The sequence below is a fragment of the Crinia signifera genome, chromosome 8, assembly GCF_055691185.1.
Source record: "Crinia signifera chromosome 8, ASM5569118v1, whole genome shotgun sequence".
NCBI lineage: Eukaryota > Metazoa > Chordata > Amphibia > Anura > Myobatrachidae > Crinia > Crinia signifera.
The window spans coordinates 51,110,279-51,129,093 of record NC_139224.1 but is presented as its reverse complement, the minus strand read 5'-3'; the positions used below and the strand labels follow the sequence as shown (position 1 = coordinate 51,129,093).

Sequence of the window (18,815 nt, the reverse complement as noted above, 5' to 3'; positions counted from 1 at the left end):
GATGAGTCCTGGTATCCACTGTTTTCTGACAACCAAACATTTATCACTATGCCTCTGTAAGACACAGTCACAGCATAAGCACTGCCATAGGCTGCCGGCAGTTACAAGAGGATCACATAAGGACAAACATCTATCAACTGTGTCCTACAGTTACACAAAATGACTAATCCCCGGACACTGTCACAGGTGCAGGCAGCCCAGCTCGCTCACTCCCCAGACCAGATAGTACATTAGAAACATTTATGCAAATCCAGGATTGCTCTGCTTACATTAAAACAGCATTGACTTTCATGCTGTCGATAAGAATGTGCTTTTTACTGGTGCGATTGAATAGTCAAATAACTTACTGCGATTTTGCCAATGCCTAGAGAGGCAGGACAGGGGGGCGCATTGCGAGATGAATGCAGCACTACATAAATATAATACTTTTCTACATTCTTTAAATTAGAGTAATTAAAACCCATATTGAAAAAAAAAGTCAGGATCCCAACGTTGGGCTAATGACTGTCAGGATCCAGACTGTCGGGACCATATACCACACCCTAAGGCAGTTAACCCCTTTCACATCGCATGTTGTAAATGGTATATTACCGTTTCAATTCCGGTTTTGTACCTTTCACATTCAACCCATTTCTCAGCACATTCTCTGGATACCTAAAGCATGGCTGCTTGTATGACAACCCTGTGACAGCAAGGCAGTGAGAGGATACGTGGAGGTGACAGCGGGGTGACAGCAATCATCATATTTAGCAGTGTGCACCTTCAGCGGCTCCCAGTAGCCAGTATCCGGCTGACAGAACAATAACACGCCGTGTCCGGGAGAGGGAGGCAGCAACAGGAGTTTGCACACGTCCCGAGCAAAGACACCGGCAGCCGGGGCCGGGGAGGGGGCAGTGTCAGCTGTGCGGCTGGGAGGACGGAAGGTGACTGTGCTCCGGGTGCCGGAACAATCTGCGATCGCCGATACTGCAGCTGCGCCCGGACAGGTGGCTCCTGGAGAACTCTGCAGAGTGGTGCCTGGACTGTCACTGTCTGCGCTGCCGGGACCCCTGGAACCAGAGCATGTGCTACCTGCCCCCCAGAGTTGATCCCCCAGGGGCAGCGCAGCAACAGTAGCATCGGGTCTGGGCGGTGGGGGGTGGTGGTTGCAGGGGGTCCCTGCGCCAGATGGGCAGAAAGCGGTGGGGTCCTTGTGGTGGGACCCCGCCGCTATCTGCCCATTCAGCGCAGGGACCACCTGGTTCCCATCTTCCGCATGGACCGCAGAGTGTAATCGGGCAGGATGACAGCCTATCACTTGCCTGATTACAGTCATGTGTTCAAAATACCGGGTCTGTGGCTTTCATACTGCAAATGGATTGGCTTTGAGATGGGCAGGATCCTTCTTTTAACCCGTTTTGAAATACTGGTATTCTGTAACCGGTAAATTCAGAGTGGAGCTTTCACACTGCAGCTAGAACCATTTTAAAACACTTAAAATTGAGCAATATACTGGGTTATAGCCGCGATGTGAAAGGGGTATCAGTATACCGACATCGGAATCCTGGCTACCGGTATTCGGCTAGAGAGGGAGCGCAAGAAAGCCCCTTGCTTTGCTCACCACACACTTTTTAAGGGTAGTCCCCCGGAAGACTGGGAACTTCTCCTAGGGAAGCAGGCAGGATACACAGATAAAAAGTCAGGAATCGCATAGGGAGCAAGACTAAAATGATCTGAATCTCCATCACTTTAGCCCCGACCCCTGCTCAAAGGTCCCTGATCCACAGGATTTACCATCAAGGGGGTGGGGCTTAATGAGGTAGTAGCTTGGCTCTGCCCTCAATGACCCCTGTTGCTTCGCCTCTCTGGCTTCTCCCAGAATGGTGTTTAAAAAGGAAGTTGAATATGACTATAACAATGCACAGAAACTGAAAGTGACTGGTTTTCCTGTACACCGATCATCAACGCTCTGAGTTACAAATGATAAAGATGCCTGAGCTCCATAATGTGACAGGGAACTGTACAATGCCATGCTGTTTCTGTCACTACTCACCTGTCCCACTCTCTGGCTGCTTCTGTGGACAGTGCTTACACAGTTACTGTCATCTCTGCTGCCAGAAAGGGAAGTTTATTTAATCAATTGTGAAAAGCAGAAGGCTGGTAATAGGAAGTGGTGACAGAGCCAGTCTCCGTCCTCCCACAAGCTTGTCTGTCTCTGTTTCTGAACTCCATATTTACTAGTGTGACAAAAATGCTGAAAACGGCAGGTTTGGTGCAGATTTAGGAAGGATTACCCTTTGTATTAAGTAACACTATGGGGGAAATTTTCTAGCATGGGAGTTCTATATAACATGGGATGTTGCTATAGGCAACAAATCAGAATGTGCTTCTTATTTATTGCTTTATAGAAGATAAGGGTACTTGTTTCCTAGCAGGGCGCCCACTAAGCTATTTGCTTAGTGGGCTATACTGCGTAGTGAAATCGCATCGCACATCGCATCGCATGGCTTTTTGTGCCTTGCGATGTGTGAGATGCGATCTCAGTACTTAATTCAGTTAATTTATTTGCTGCACCCTGAGTGAAATCGCATCGCACATCGCATCGCATGGCTTTTTGTGCCTTGGGATGTGTGAGATGCGATCTCAGTACTTAATTCAGTTAATTTATTTGCTGCACCCTGAGTGAAATCGCATCGCACATCGCATCGCATGGCTTTTTGTGCCTTGCGATGTGTGAGATGCGATCTCAGTACTTAATTCAGTTAATTTATTTGCTGCACCCTGAGTGAAATCGCATCGCACATCGCGTGAGATGTGAGATGAGGTGAGATGAGATGAGATGGGAGATGAGATGTGAGATGCGATCTCAGTAGTTCATATGGTAAAACACCTAAAACAGCACCACTCTCCACGTCACCCCGAAGCGTGGCTAGGGGCGGCGGAACTGCGTCCTCCGACCTTTTCATACCCCCACTATCCACGTCGGCGTGGAGTTGATTTCATATATTGTGGCGAGCGCAGCGAGCCACCGAGCCCGAAGCGTGGCGAGGGTACGCGGATTATTTTACATGTATTCCGTGTCCGCTCGCCACGCTTCAGGCTCGGTGGCTCGCTGAGCTCGCCACACTATATAAAATCAAGGTACTTGTTTCCTAGCACGGCGCCACCGATTTACATTGTATGGCATCGGGTGTGTGAAATCGGTCGCATCGCATGTGACCAGATCACATGCGATGCGACGCGATTATACACGATTTTTAATTGTACAGCCACCCTGATGGCTGATTACAATGTTAAATGCCCCCCGGGATTTTTGCCCGGGAGCCTTTCACACCAGCGCTAGTCGCAGGTTGTTCCTGGGGATAACCCGGGATTTTTGGCTGGTGTGTAAGGGGTATTTGTTGCAGTTACATGGGACCTATTTATCAATATCTGCTTGCAGCGGTGATAAATGAGCTGTCATGGCGTTGGGCCTATATTGATGTTGGGCATAGCTACCATAAGTGCAGTCAGTGCAGCTGCTATGGGGCCCACAGCTAAGAGAAGCCACCTTCCCTGTCACAGTTACATGTGATATACACAAGGGTGTACTGTAGCTACCATTGGTGCAAGCAGTGCAACTGCTATGGGGCCCAGTGCTGAGAGGGGCCACCTTCCATGTCAGTTACATGGGAATATGTCCAAACATTTGAGACATTAAACTTGGGACTACCGCGTAGTGAATCTGTGAGTGTGCCTGAAAAAAGGGTGTGACCTGTGTAAAGGGGTATGGCTTCACATGAAGGACGTGTGCTTGTGAGCCATGCCTCCTGTTTTTTGCCTTAGGTCCTACAAATATCTACTTTCACCTCTGGCATATACTGCAGTTACATAGGGGTGTAGCTTGAAGGTGTATTCTACTAACTCTGCAAATGGTGATATCAAGTGATCTATAATGTGGGGAACTAATAAATATATATATATATATATATATATATATATATATATATATATATATATATATATATATATATATATATATATATATATATAGTGGCAGAGTCACCATCTCCACACATGAAAGTAATGTAGAGGATCCAGACCAGGTTTTAGAGCAGTAACAGAACCCAGGTGTATAATCAGCAGCACCTGGGATTTCCTGATATAAGCGTTTCCAGGACAGAGTCACCTTGCTCTCAATGGTGGATTACCCACCCAAGCGATAGGCCAGGGGTGGGCTATTGTATTGGAGCCTTTCAAGAATCTGTGATGCTGAGATTGCTTGTAAGCTATTGCCTGTAATAATGATTGCAAATGGTTTACCTTAGATGCTGTGACCTGCTGTTCAAAATAAACAACATAGTCTTCAACTGAGTCCCCATGTTTGTGATTTTTTTTTTTTTATATATATAAATGAAAATTCTCCTCAAGTGCGCTTCAAAATTCAACAAAATTAAATCTGAAAAGGGCAGCCGACCAGACACCACTTCCTGTTGGTATGGAAACAACAAACAGATATTATAACCCAAAGAAGATGGCGCCCAGTGTTGAACAAGTTTTCTAGGCTAACAGTCAATATAGCATCAATAAATTTAGTAGTTCAAAAGCCCTTGTTTATTTTTCATAAAATGTTCTTAAAAGTGTACCAACTGTCATTCCACAAAGAATGCTGTATTACAGTATCCAATCATTTTCAAAATTGAAATATATATAACTAAGGGGCTGTACCTGGTGCAGTGTGTTTAAGTGGCACTACTGTGTGGTGTAATGCAAATTGGTACTATTATGTAGTAGCACCCGGAACACAATGTCCCTATTTATAAGTATAAATGTATACTCCACTCACATTTTAGCTCCACCCACAGTATCCATAGTGATGGGTGCTAAAATGCTTACCAAAAATAATTAGGCTCGGGCCTGACTGGGTAAACCCTACATGACGCTCCACTGCCGATATCATTAACGATATCTGCATGGGGGGGTGTGGGTGTTAACAACCTATAGAAGTGATCACCAGAATACAGATTCTAGAACACAGTGTAATACTGAAGGTGAACAATTCAGTATTTCCTTCCTTTCTATCAGTTTCCTTCTCATTTCTCCGAGGTGGAGGAAAATTGCTGCATGTTCTGTGGTCACATCACCAGTCACTTGTTTTATGGCACGTACTTAATACAGGGTTGGTTTCCTTATCCAGGTCAATGGAATTCCAATGGTCAGGATGCCTACAGTGGCATCCCGACAGATCTCTTTTAAACCTAATAATGACCCACCCCTCCCGCAACCTAACCATAGCTGCCCCCCCCCCCCAGAAGCCTAACCCTAAACTACCCCTCCCAAAAAGAAAAAGCCTAATACATCCTAGGGCCTAACCCCAGTATTTACCTTAGGAATCCGCTGGTATTTCTAGCGGGAACATAGAATGATTCTGATGTAACTTACTGTAGGCTGGTTATTACTTTTCAATATATCATTTGATACACAATATATTGAAACAATGTTGTTTACGGACATATTGGGTCAGCCCTAAAGCAAACCCATAGCTGATGTATCATAAAGATATACAGTATACAGTAGGTACATGTGGCTGTGTGTTACACCATCTCGCAGACCCCACAATTGATTGGCTGCAGCAACCATTGAAAATTGCATCACATACGTTCATGTGTCTATACCCCCATATGGTGCTCTGTCTGTTGGTCTGTCCATCTATGCCATCTTCCATCCATCAATCTGTCTGCCTATGCCCCCATATGGTGCACTGTCTGTCTGCCCATGCCACTGTCCATCTATGATCTCTCCTCTCCATCGATACACCCATATGGTGCTCTGTCTGTATTCCCATGCCACTGTCCATCTATGACCTCTCCTCTCCATCGATACACCCATATGGTGCTCTGTCTGTAGTCCCATGCCACTGTCCATCTATGACCTCTCCTCTTCATCGATACACCCATATGGTGCTCTGTCTATCCATTTGTCTGTCTATGCCCCCACCCGTATGTTCGTCTGTCCATACCACCTTATGCTCTGTCTGTTCATCTGTCTGTCTATGCCCACTTCCATCCATACATCTATCTTTGCCCCTCTTGTCTGTCTATGTCTCTCCCATCTATGTCAACTTCTTTATGTCTTTCTGTGCCCTCTCCTGTCCATCTGTCTGCCTGCCTACCCCCTATATCAGGGCTGGGCAACACCGGCCCTCCAGATGTTGATGAACTACACATCCCAGCATGCCTTGCATCAGTTTCAGCATGGCCACATAGCAAAACTAATGCAAAGCATCCTGGGATGTGTAGTTCACTAACATCTGGAGGGCCGGTGTTGCCCAGCCCTGCCCTATATGGTGCTCTGTATGACTGCCCATGCCCTTGTCCTTCTATGCCCTCTTCTGTCCATCTATACCCTGTAAATCTGTCAATCTATGCCCCCTCCTGTACGCTCATCTGTATATAAACCCAAATGGTGCTCTATTTTTTTTATCTATGCGCCCTCCCATCCATCTATGCCCCTCCCTTCTGTCTGTCCATCTATGCCACTCCCATCTATGGCCCCTCCCTTCCATCTGTGCCCCCTCCCATCCATCTGTTTATGCCCCTATATGGTGCTCTGTCTGTCAGTACCGCCAATGTCCATCTACAGTATGCCACCATATTATGCTCTGCCTGTCTGCCCATGCCACTATCCATCTATGCCCTCTCCTGGCTATCTATACCCCATTTGGTACCCTATATGTCCATTTGGTTTTCTATGCTCCCTCCCGTATGTCTGTCAATCTATGCCCCCTCCAATCCATTCATCTGTCTATACCCGCTTAGATCTGTATAATTCCATGTCTGGCGCCATGTTTGCTGTATCAGGTCAGAGTGACGCCATGTTTTCTGTATCAGTCCAGGGGTGCCACCATGTATCCAGTATTAGTCCAGGGAAGCTGCCCTTAATTAATTAATTTAAAAAAAGAAGGTTATTATTTTTTTACTGCAAGTGTCCCGCATAATTTTAGGGGTGCTGCCCTTTTTTAATTAAAAGAAAAAAAAATAGTTTTTTTTTTTTTTTTTTTACTGCAAGGGCTGTAAAGTGTGCCGTGTTTGTCCAGGGGTGAGCCAAGTGTGCTGTAAATTCCTGGGATGAAGCCAAGTGTGTCATATAATTTCTGGGGTGTTGCTAAATCAGATGTATAATTCCTGGGGTGAGCCAAGTATGTCATATAATTCCTGGGGTGAGCCAAGTGTGTCATATAATTCCTGGGGTGAGCCAAGTGTGTCATATAATTTCTGGGGTGTTGCTAAATCAGCTGTATAATTCCTGGGGTGAGCCAATTGTGTCGTATAATTTCTGAGGTGAGTTAAGTGTATTATATAATTTCTGGGGTGAGACAACAGACAAGTGTGTCATATCATTTCTGGGGTGAGACAAGTGTGTCATATCCTTTCTGGGGTGAGACAAGTGTGTTCACATTTCTATGGTGCTGCTAAATCAGCCGTATAGTTCCTGGGGAGCTGCCCTTTTTTTATTCATTTATTTTTACTGTAGGGGTGTCATGTGTGCCGTATCAGTCCAGGGGTGCCGCCATCTGTGCCATGTAATTCCATGTGTGCTGCTATGTGTGCTGTATCAGGTAAGGGGTGCCGCCGTCTATGCCGTAGAATTCCATGTGTGCTGTATCAGTTCAGGGGTGCCCTACAATTTCCGGGGTGAGCCAAGTCTGCCATATAATCAGGGGGTGCTGATAAGTGTGCTGTATCAGTCCAGTGTTTGAATAACGGAGTGCCTGGAATAGGCATGTAGAGGGTTAAACATCCCTCAGCTGCGTGTCATCACTGACAAGCATGTGACTCGGGGATCCTATGGGATGGGGAGGGTTTGGTCAAGGAGGAAGGAATATAGGAGCAGGAAGGGGAGGAGGCTTCCTCTTCTTCCTGCTGATTTTCCAGGGGAAGGACGTGCGTGGGGTGCTGGAGTAGGAAAACTCAAAGAAGTGTGCTAGTTTCAGGTACCTGCGTCCGGCATTGCAGCATGGCTTCCTCTGCCCTGCGGCCGCGGCGATCCGCTCGCCGTCCGGCCCGTTTCACGGGCAGCGATGTCCAGGATGCCGACCCCCCCCCTTGCCCTGCAGCCTCCGGCGCCGCCCGCCGCTCGACGCGGGTCGCGGGGGGTGACGCGCGCCGGTAGAGGCATTGCGCCTGACCCGGCAGCGCGAGCTCCGTCGCGGCCTGCGGGGGGGCGGGGGGCCATGCGCAGCGTGGTAGGGCGGCGTCATCGCGCCGGCCGGGTCACGCGGTCCGGCGCGTCACGCGGTAGTGTGGGACCTGCCGGTCATGGCGGCGCAGCGCGGCAGAGCTGTGAGGGGCAGGGGGCATGCAGCAGCCAGGGGGGCTGGGAGCAGGGAGCACACTCAGAGCCGCGCTGCGCCCAGCCAGAGGGGGCGTCGTGGTAGGCAGCGGAGGTGCTCACTGGACCCCCCTTTTGAGGACCAGGTGTGGGAGGACCAGGAGGAGGGGTTAGAGGGGCACAGCCGGGCACTGCAGGACAATCAGGCGCATGGAGGATGGGATGGCCATGAGGATGGCTGGGGGAGCATGGGCAGGAGGCAGGGTGCTGCTAACCGTGCAGGTCGCTCAGGCTCTGCAGAGGGCTCTGGGAGAGGCCGCACAAGGGCGCCCCCTGCTGCTGCTTTTGATCCCATACTGCTGTCCACTGCCCTCTCCTCCATGGCCAGCGCCCTGGGGCCTTTGGCAGATAGCCTCTCCCCCGAAGGCAGGCCCAGGGATAGTAGGAATAGGGGGGGTCAGGGTCCCGAGGGGTGCCAGCACAGGGCTGCTCCCAATTCATGCAGGCCGTCAGAGAGATGGGGTCTGCCGTAGTGGCCATAGAGGGCCGACCCTCCACGTCAGGTCAGGCACAGCATACAGCTGGGGGGCGTAGGAGATCCAGCGGGCCGAGGCATGGGTCCCATGAAACCTACCATGATGACACACCCCTACCCCTGGAAGATTTTGCTGGCGCCGTCGACACCAGCGATGACGCGGATGATGACGACACGTGGGCTGCACAACCGGACTCCTCAGGTGAGGCCTTGTTTGAGGATGATGCAGGGTCTCGGCGGGGCACCTCTTCTAGCGGGTCAGGAAGCAATCATTCTTCCTCCTCCTCCTCCTCTTCAGCAGGCGGGTCTGATGTGGGGAGCTCCGCTAGAGCACGCAAGCGGGCAGCTAGGTACGCCAGGAAGGAGGCGGGGAGGAGGGCACAGCAGTCCAAGCGAAGGAAGCTATCCGCTATATCCCGTAGAGAGAGGAAGAGAAGAAATTTGCCCGCCGTGGTGCACTGCGACTATACGGCGGTGTGCAGGGGTTTGCGCGAAAGTTGCAGGAAGAAAATTGAGAAAGGGGACTACGTTGACGTGTTCAGTCTGACCGAGGACTCCAAAAAAGCGTTCAAGGCAGCAAAGGATAAGGGCGGCATTGGCTCTGAGGCCTACAGGTCTTATGACAACTGGCTGGCGGGCTTTTGTGTTTTCGCAGCCTGTTACTTGGATGATCGTCCAGACGAACACATGAACGTGATAAGATATATACACATGGTCCACGAGATGCAGCGTACCTATGGGGGCACGGCTTGGCGAACGTATGATGAGCAGTTCCGGCGCAAGCAGGACTGTTTATTCATTCTGGACCTTGGGTGCAAGGATGTAGAAATATGGATGGGGCTCACGCGCATGGGGTCGGGGGCGGTGGAGGCTGCCTCCGCACCTCCGGCTCCTCCCGCGGCCTCCCCCTCCTCGCAGCGACCAACGCAGGAGGCCCTTCCGGCACGTCGTTTCGCTGCGACCAATCGGCCCGCGGCAGTAGGCGCATCAAAGGGTAAATGCTTTGCATTTAATAACTCCTCCTGTCAGATGGGCCAGCGTTGTCGCTTTCGGCACATCTGCATCAATTGTTCTGGGAACCACCCGGCCTCCAACTGCTTTCGGGGCCCCCGCCCCAATAGAGGGGCGTCGGCCGCTACACCCAGAGCAGCGGCCGGCGGGAATCCTAGATAAGGCGCGTTCACCTGTGAGCGTAGCTGCCATGGCCGATTGGTTTCAGCGCTACCCAGATAGGGAAGCGGCCTCTTTTCTGTTTGAAGGTTTTAGGGTGGGTTTTGTTTTACCAGTTAAAGGGGAAGTTAGGGGCGGATCATATCGCAACCTCCAATCCGCTCGGTCCCTCCCGGAAGTTTTGAGGGAGAAAGTGGATAAGGAGAATCAGTTGGGGCGCATGGTAGGCCCCTTTTCCCATCCCCCCTTAGAGAACCTGGTTATTTCCCCGGTTGGTGTGGTACCTAAGAAGGCCCCGGGGAGGTACCGCCTTATACAGCATCTGTCTTACCCAGCAGGCTTTTCTGTCAACGACGCCATCCCAGAGGAATATTGTTCGGTGACTTATCAGTCATTTGACGATGCCCTGGCAATGGTTCGGTCGTTTGGACGGGGGGCGCTCATGGCTAAGATAGATGTTGAGTCTGCTTTCAGGCTTCTCCCCCTGCACCCCAGTTCATTTCGGTACATGGGCTTCCGCATCGGAGAGGAGTATTTCATCGACAAATGCTTGCCGATGGGATGCTCCGTTTCTTGTGCATTTTTTGAGAAGTTCAGTACCTTTCTGCACTGGTGTGTTGAGAGTTCATCTGACGGGGGCGGCCTCGCCCATTACCTGGATGACTTTCTGTGCATCGGGCCGGCCGGCTCCGATCACTGCGCCCGCATTTTGCTGAAGATTCAATCGCTGTTCAGGCTTTTCGGGGTCCCCATCGCAGACGACAAGACTGAGGGCCCTTGTGCTTGTCTGTCATTTCTTGGTATCTTAATAGATACTGAGAAGGGCTGCTGTAGCCTGCCGGCCAATAAGGTAGTCAGGCTCAGCGAGGCTATCTTGCAATGCGAGAGTAGGTCTAAGATCCCGCTGAGACAAGCACAGTCAGTTTTGGGGCAGCTCAACTCCGCGTGCAAAGTCATCCCCATGGGCAGGCTCTTTTGCAGGAAGCTCGAGAGGGCCACGGCTGGGGTGATCAAGCCTCACCACTTAGTCCGCCTGTCCGCCGAAATTCGGCGGGACTTGAAGGTATGGTCCTCGTTTTTAGAGGATTTCAACGGGGTGCGGATTTGGCTCGCCCCGACCGTGGCAAACTCAGAGCTTCAGTTGTATACGGATGCTGCCGGAGCGGCTGGCTTCGGCTGCTTCTTGGATGGACATTGGTGCGCGGAGGTATGGCCTCGGGGGTGGTCCTATGAGGGCCTCACCCAGGACCTGTTGCTGCTAGAGCTTTTTCACATCATGGTTGCCATGGAAATCTGGGGACCGCGCCTAGCGAACAGGAGCCTGCTGTTTTGGTGCGACAATTTCAGCGCCGTGCACGCCATCAATCACCAAAAGGCCAAATCCCTGTTAGTGTTGAGAGTCCTGGCGCAGCTTTCCCTCCAATGTCTACGTCATATTATATTGTTTAGGGCTCAGCATGTGCCCGGCGTTGATAATGAAATAGCGGACGCTCTTTCGCGTTTTCAATGGCAGCGCTTTCGGGATCTTGCGCCTCATGCTGATCTGTTGGGCACGCCCTGCCCCTCTTATGTTTGGCAGGTGATCGAGCCCGACTGGAGGGGCTAGCGGAGTCCTCCTTGGCTCCCCGTACACTGCGAAGCTATCGGCAGGCATGGGCGGAATGGGAATCGTTCTCAGGAGGGGGCGCGCAGCCAGGTAGGCGGGGTCAACAGCGTTTATTGTCTTTTATTTGGTATTTATATAGCTCAGGAAAATCCAGGGCAGTGGCAGCTAGGTACTTGGCGGGCATATCTTTCTTCGCTAGGGTCAAAGGGTGGCCGGATTTTACTAAGGGTTTTCTAGTCACTAAGGCCATGAAGGGCTGGGTACGGAGGGTGCCAGCCCCTCCAGACTGTCGCCGGCCGATTAATGCCTCTCTTCTTCGTGATCTACTAGAAGGGGTGGGGCATTGCGCTAGCTCTGCGTTCGAGGCGCTGCTGTTTAGGCTGGCTTTTTCCATGGCTTACCACGGCGCTTTGAGGATATCCGAGCTAGTTGCCCCCTCGAAGACTAGGGACGCGACCCTCCTTCTGTCTGACATACGCTTAGATGGAGGGACATTGTGGTTTAGGATTAGAAGGTCCAAGACCGACCAGTCGGCCAGAGGTAGGTGGTCCTCCATGGGCCCTGTCGTTCCCGAGTCAGTGTGCCCCGTATCATTGGGTGCATTGTATATGCTAGTGAGGCCTTCCTCAGGGCGATCCTGGCTTCTACACTACGATGGTTCGCCTCTGACGTTGTACCAGTTCCGATGGATGCTGGGGCGTTGCCTGTCTCGGTTGGGCCTGTCACCTCGAGACTTCGGGACGCATTCTTTTAGGATAGGTGCCGCTACTGCGGCAGCTGAAGCCGGCTGGTCGGTGGAGGACATTAAATCCCTAGGGAGATGGCGCTCAGCGAGCTACAAGAAATATATTAGGCCACATCTGCTGTCATAAGTGTTGCTGAGTTTGTCTGTTTGTGACTGTCGTGTTGATGGATGGTCATTTGTTTACCCTTCCCTATGTCCACCCTACTCGGGGCTTAACTACGCTCTGCTGTTGGGCCAGCGTCCGGAGTTTTCCCGCTTTTTTGCCTGATCTGACGGACTGAATCTGGTGCTACTTAATTTGGCTATAGTCTAATTAAAAGTCCCTCAGCAGGTCTAGTCGTTTTTTCTCCCGCCGAGTACACCTTTCAACCCTTTCCTTTCCAATACCCTGCCCTTCCCCCTGTTTGTCTCTTTCCCTTTGTGTCCTGGTATGGCTCCAATCGTGATTGGAGCATGTCTTAGGCACTGTTTGAATGTGCCTCGAGTCGTCATACCAAATTTGTTTTTTCTTTTTGGCAGATCCTCATAAATATGTAAAGGTGCTCCCAATTAAACAGTCCAGTCTAACACCCTATTTCATCTCTCTTGCATCTCTCCCATTTAGGTCAGGGGATCGATAGGCTCCAGGTGTGGGTAGTCGGTCACTCATTCGTATATTGGGCGGCTAGGCTAGCTAGCGAAGGTAAGGGTCCCCCCTCTGCCTGCATTGGATCGATTAGGTGGTTAGGGGTGCGGGGCATGTCCTGGGGGGCCCTTAAGGATTTCCTATTGTGCTGCGCACGCAAGTACGGTTTACCATTGGTTCTAGTGATTCACTTGGGAGGTAACGATCTCGGGAAGGTGCCTCAGTTAGATCTGCGAGGCTGGATTTTAGAAGATCTGGAAGCCATTAGCTCGGCCTGGCCCGCATGTACCATAGTGTGGTCATTTATTGTTCCTCGGCTCTGTTGGAGGGGGGTTACTAACCCGAGGGCAATCGATGAGTCCAGGAAGAAACTTAATGCGGCAATAGCCCGGTGGGTAGTGGCTTCAGGAGGGGCGGTGGTCGCTCACGAGAGGATCAGGTTCGGTCATAAACACCTATTCCGGCCTGATGGGGTTCATCTGGCTGATGAGGGCCTCTTTATGTTCTTGGAGGATCTGTTGATAGTCATTGAGTCTGTAGTTTAGATGGTGGCGGTGCGGGGTAGTCTGTTAGAACCCCGCTTTGGCGGGAAAGAACGGCAGTTTTTTAATAAATTAGTTAGATATTAGTTATTGAGTTTACGTACATGGCTTGTTTTCGGTGCACTTACCTCTCATTGACTTAGGCATGTTGCTGTAACACCCGTGTCGGGGTCAGCGACCTCACCCGGAGGGGTGGGTAGTTAAGGCGACAAGGTTGAGTTGGATACCGCTTGTTACGAGTTAGGCCAGTTACGTTGGTAGTTGGGGTGGAGTTTAGTTAATAGCCGTTCTTTCTTGGCCACCATTAATTAATCAATTAATAAATCAACAAAAATTTGTTAAAAATTCTACAAAAATAAATCAGTTAACAACTTCTGCCAAACCTAAGTCTCCGAGTCATTATTTCAGGTTTATCATAAGTAGATGTTTTAAGTATTAAAGGTGATACATGTTGGGAAAAAGACGGGTAAGATGATGGGATGTTTAGAATAACGGAGTGCCTGGAATAGGCATGTAGAGGGTTAAACATCCCTCAGCTGCGTGTCATCACTGACAAGCATGTGACTCAGGGATCCTATGGGATGGGGAGGGTTTGGTCAAGGAGGAAGGAATATAGGAGCAGGAAGGGGAGGAGGCTTCCTCTTCTTCCTGCTGATTTTCCCGCCCTCCCTCCCCCTTTTTTGGGTTTGGTTTGAGGTGGTGGTTTTTTCTTTGTGTTTTAATCGCGTTAGCTGATAGGCGGGAAAGAACGGCAGTTTTTGTAATAAATTAGTTAGATATTAGTTATTGAGTTTACGTACATGGCTTGTTTTCGGTGCACTCACCTCTCATTGACTTAGGCATGTTGCTGTAACACCCGTGTCGGGGTCAGCGACCTCACCCGGAGGGGTGGGTAGTTAAGGCGACAAGGTTGAGTTGGATACCGCTTGTTACGAGTTAGGCCAGTTACGTTGGTAGTTGGGGTGGAGTTTAGTTAATAGCCGTTCTTTCTTGGCCACCATTAATTAATCAATTAATAAATCAACAAAAATTTGTTAAAAATTCTACAAAAATAAATCAGTTAACAACTTCTGCCAAACCTAAGTCTCCGAGTCATTATTTCAGGTTTATCATAAGTAGATGTTTTAAGTATTAAAGGTGATACATGTTGGGAAAAAGACGGGTAAGATGATGGGATGTTTAGTGCCACCCACTTGTGTCACTTAGCATAGTCATCTAGCTACCTCGGTGCAACCTTTTGGCCTAAAAACAATATTATGAGGTGTGATGTGTTCAGAATAGACTGGAAACAAGTGGAAATTAATGTTATTGAGGTTAATAATAGCATAGGGACAATTTTTTTATTTGAGCTGTTTTTATATATAGATCCAAATACTGAAAAGGTGGTTTTGATTCTTTTGACAAAACCAATCCAGATTCAAAAGATGACGGAAGATCCATATCCAAAGCCAAACCACAAAACCCGGGAAGAGCCCAGTGCACACCCTTATTTATAACATAATACGGTACTTGTTTCCTAGAACGGCCACACCGATTTTGATCGGGTGGTCGCATCGCGTCGATCGCATCGCAAGCGACCAAATCGCATGCGATGCGACCGACGCGATGGCCCCGATTTTTACATTAATTGAAATGTGAATAGGGTCCCTGGGACCCTATTTTACATTGGATTCAATGTAAAATTCTCCCCAGACCCCAATTTTAACCCCCTCAACGGTACCCCACGATTGACGCCAACCCGAAGCGTGGGGAGCGTAGCGAGCCCGCGAGGGGCGGCGGTACGCGTCCTAAGACCTTTTCATACCCCTACTATCCACGTCGGCATGGAGTTTAGAATATTAAGTGTGGCGAGCGCAGCGAGCCACCGAGCCCAAAGCGTGGCGAGCGTAGCGCGCCCCGCGAGGGGGCGCGTATAACTTCACAGGTATACGCGTCCCCTCGCGGGGCTCGCTGCGCTCGCCACGCTTCGGGCTCCGGGGCTCGCTGTGCTCGCCACACTTTATATTCTCAACTCCATGCCGACATGGAGAGTAGGGGTACTCCACGCCGACATGGATAGTAGGGGTATGAAAAGGTCGGAGGCCGCGTACCGCCGCCCCCCGCGGGATCGCTACGCTCGCCACGCTTCGGGTTGGCGTCAATCGTGGGGTGACGTTCGCAATGGGGGGGGGGGGCATATACAATGAGAAAAGGCACATATTGGCCCATTTCCCATTTTTTCCCGGATTATAATGTTACAAATATTTTAACATTGAACCCTATGGCAAAATCGGGTCCATCGCGTCGGTCGCGTCACGTGCCATGTTAATGAACCCAACCGACGCGATGGACCCGATTTTGCCTTTGCCGGCAAAATGAACCTGATTTCAAAGGAAATCGGGTCCATCGGGGGAAATCGTGTACCTTAAGTTAAGGTACACGATTACCCCCGATTGTGGCCGTTCTAGGAAACAAGTACCCATAATACTGTATTTAAAATATATTGGGGCAAATGTATTAAGCCTTAACAAGAGATAAATGTGAGGGTGATAAGGAGAGATAAACGTCCAGCCAATCACCTGCTAACTGACTTTTTTCAAACACAGCCTGTAACATGGCAGTTAGCAGGTGATTGGCTGGACGTTTATCTCTCCATATCACCCTTGGATTTATCTCTTGTTAAAGCTTAATACATCTGCCGCATTGTTGGATATAGGACAACCCACACCCGCCTTTTCCGTCAAAGCCCATTTTTCTGTTGTTGAGTAAAATTGTTTGAAGAACCAAATGCGTGTAAAATATACAGAACATTTATGTGTTTTACTCATATTTTCACATTATAAAAAGCTGCTGCAATAACAGTGTGCAGCATCCTATTATCGGCCTCTGACAGGGCATGATAAATGCTGTGGTATAACCCAGCTAAAGAGCTGCAGGGTTCTTGCATTGCCTTGTTCTACACAATGGTTGAGAAATAGAGGCAATTTATTCCTTCGCAAACTCTAATTAATATTGTACTGTACAGTAAATAGCAGACGTAACTGCATCAGGATAATGGCAAAAACATCAGCTTATTGAAAGTAGCGGTTAAGGCTTTTACCTAAGAAAATAATTCATATTATTTTCAGATTTGTTTCAATCTCTGTTTTCGACTAATGCGTGATTTCAAAACCCCTTTATCTATCTGTTGCATTTATCTATGTGTTGATTCCAATGCAACAGGGTGGCGGGGTTCGGTGCGGGGTGGAAGTGGGTCAGTGCGGGGTGGCGGTGAGTCGCGGTAGAAGCCCATAGGCTTCTATGTGGCATTGCCAGATTTTTCTGGCGATGCCCCCCGTTCAGGGGCGGCGCCACCACTAGGCAAATCTAGGCATTTGCCTAGGGCTCCGGCCACTGGAGGGCGGCATTTTGTCCCCCGTGCCGCGGGGGTATCTGTCCTGCGGTGCTGTGTATTTAAAGCTGGCGGCGGAGGCAGCGAGGGGACCCTGCAGTCAATAAGAAATAACGAGCGCTATCCGCCGGGCTATGCGGAAGCGCTTCTGTTGTGAAAACACTGTCCACACGCTGATTGGCTGAGATTCAGCCAATCAGCGTGCGCCGTGTTTTCACAACAGAAGCGCTTCCGCATAGCCCGGCGGATAGCGCTCGTTGACTGCAGGGACCCCTCTCTGCCACCGCCGCCAGCTTTAAATACACAGCGCCGAAGGACAGGTACCCCCCCTCCCCCGGCACCGGGGCGCCCCCACCCCGACTCGCCTGGGGCGCTCCGGTGCCTTGCACCGGCCCTGCCCCCGTTGCGGTAACCCGGCGGGGGATTCTTCGAGCATCCCAAAATGTGGTAAAAACGCTGATAACGGTTTGGTTTAGAGAATCTCCCCTATAGTCTGGAAGATGTCTCTCCAATCCTGGCCTCTGTTTTTCAACCCTCTTGCACTATCACTTTAGCTTCATGTCTTTCCAGCCACCTTCCCCATAACTCCAGACTCCTGCCTTGTCAATTAAGCCTCCTGCCCCATCACTCCAGTGCCATCTTTGAAGCATCCTGTTCTCAGTGTCTCTATCCTCCTGCTCTTTGTGTCTCTCCAGCATTTTGCCCCATCACTCCAGCCTCCTGTCTTTCAAGCCTCATACCCCATCACTGCAACCCCCTGTACCGTGCCTCTTAGCCCAGCCCTCTGTGTCTCTCAACATCATTGCCCCCTCTGTGTCTCAGCCGGGCCCCAACATTCTATCTCCCCATTCCATCTCCATCCCTTCTTATAACCCAGGTCACATTGCCGGGTTGGAGCCATCACTGCAACTCGACCCAGGTCAATCAGGCTGCAACCTGGCAATAACTTGGGTTTGAAGTGCGAATCTTCACCACGCACAGTTATTACTTGTTAAATTACCTGCTCGCATCTTTTGCTGTAAACAGTTTGGCTAGAGATGTGCCCGGCTTGTGTTTTTACAGTTTTGGATCGGTATTTGGTTTTGTCAAAACCTCCCTTGCTGGTTTTGGATCTGTGTTTTTGTTTTTTTAAATCATTAAAACCGCTAAAACACAAAATGTTGGCCTGTTTTTGTGCCCACGCTATTATTAAACTCAATAGCATTCATTTCCACTCATTTCCAGTTGAATTTCACCACCACACACTTCACAATATTGTTTTAAATTTTTCACCAATATTGGTCAAAGGCCCACTATTAAAATCATTGGTACTTGTGCAGTTTCACGGCGGCAGATACGTAGTTAGCGTAGCGTCCCTGTCAGAATCAGCGTAGTGTTCACGCGGCCAGCGTAGTCAGCATCCCTGTCAGAATCAGCATAGTGTTCCCGCGGGTCGCTTAAGTAGTTAGCGTAGTCAATAGAGCTTGTTCCCACGGCCGCTTGAGTAGTTAGCGTAGTCAATCAGGCATCCCTGTCAGTATCAGCATCATGATCCCGCCCGTTCGCGGCTAGCCGGAGCTTACGTAGTTAGCGTAGTCAGTCAGCGTTACGCAGTTAGTGTAGTCAGTCAGCGCTTATTACATTGTGTGGGAACCATTGGCCATTTTAACCTGCTTGAAATGACAGGTGTGAGTGTGTTCCTGAAACACCCCCACTATCCACGCCACTTTCTTCCAACTTTTTCATACCCCCACTATCCACGTCGGCATGGAGTTGATTTAATAAAGTCTGGCGAGCACAGCGAGCCACCGAGCCCAAAGTGTGGCGAGCATAGCGAGCCCCGCGAGGGGACACGGAATACACGTCAAGTAATCTGCGTCCCATCGCGGGGCTCGCCACGCTTCGGGCTCGGATGCTCGCTACACTTGCCACACTTTATAAAGTCAACTCCACG

At 49.9% G+C, this 18,815-nt stretch overlaps 1 protein-coding gene across 2 annotated transcripts in view; it reads right to left on the bottom strand.

Moving 5' to 3' along the window:
- Positions 1–18,815, bottom strand: part of NCF4 (neutrophil cytosolic factor 4) — a 91,714-nt gene that overhangs the window by 51,072 nt on the left and 21,827 nt on the right. Inside the window, exon 1 of one of the 2 annotated variants that reach the window (XM_083156349.1) lies at positions 2,033–2,094. The exons of the other annotated variant lie outside the window; for it this stretch is intronic. The gene's annotated coding sequence lies outside the window, so the exon portion shown is untranslated. Of the gene's footprint in view, positions 1–2,032; positions 2,095–18,815 lie in introns of those variants that run through there. 2 annotated transcript variants of the gene reach the window in all.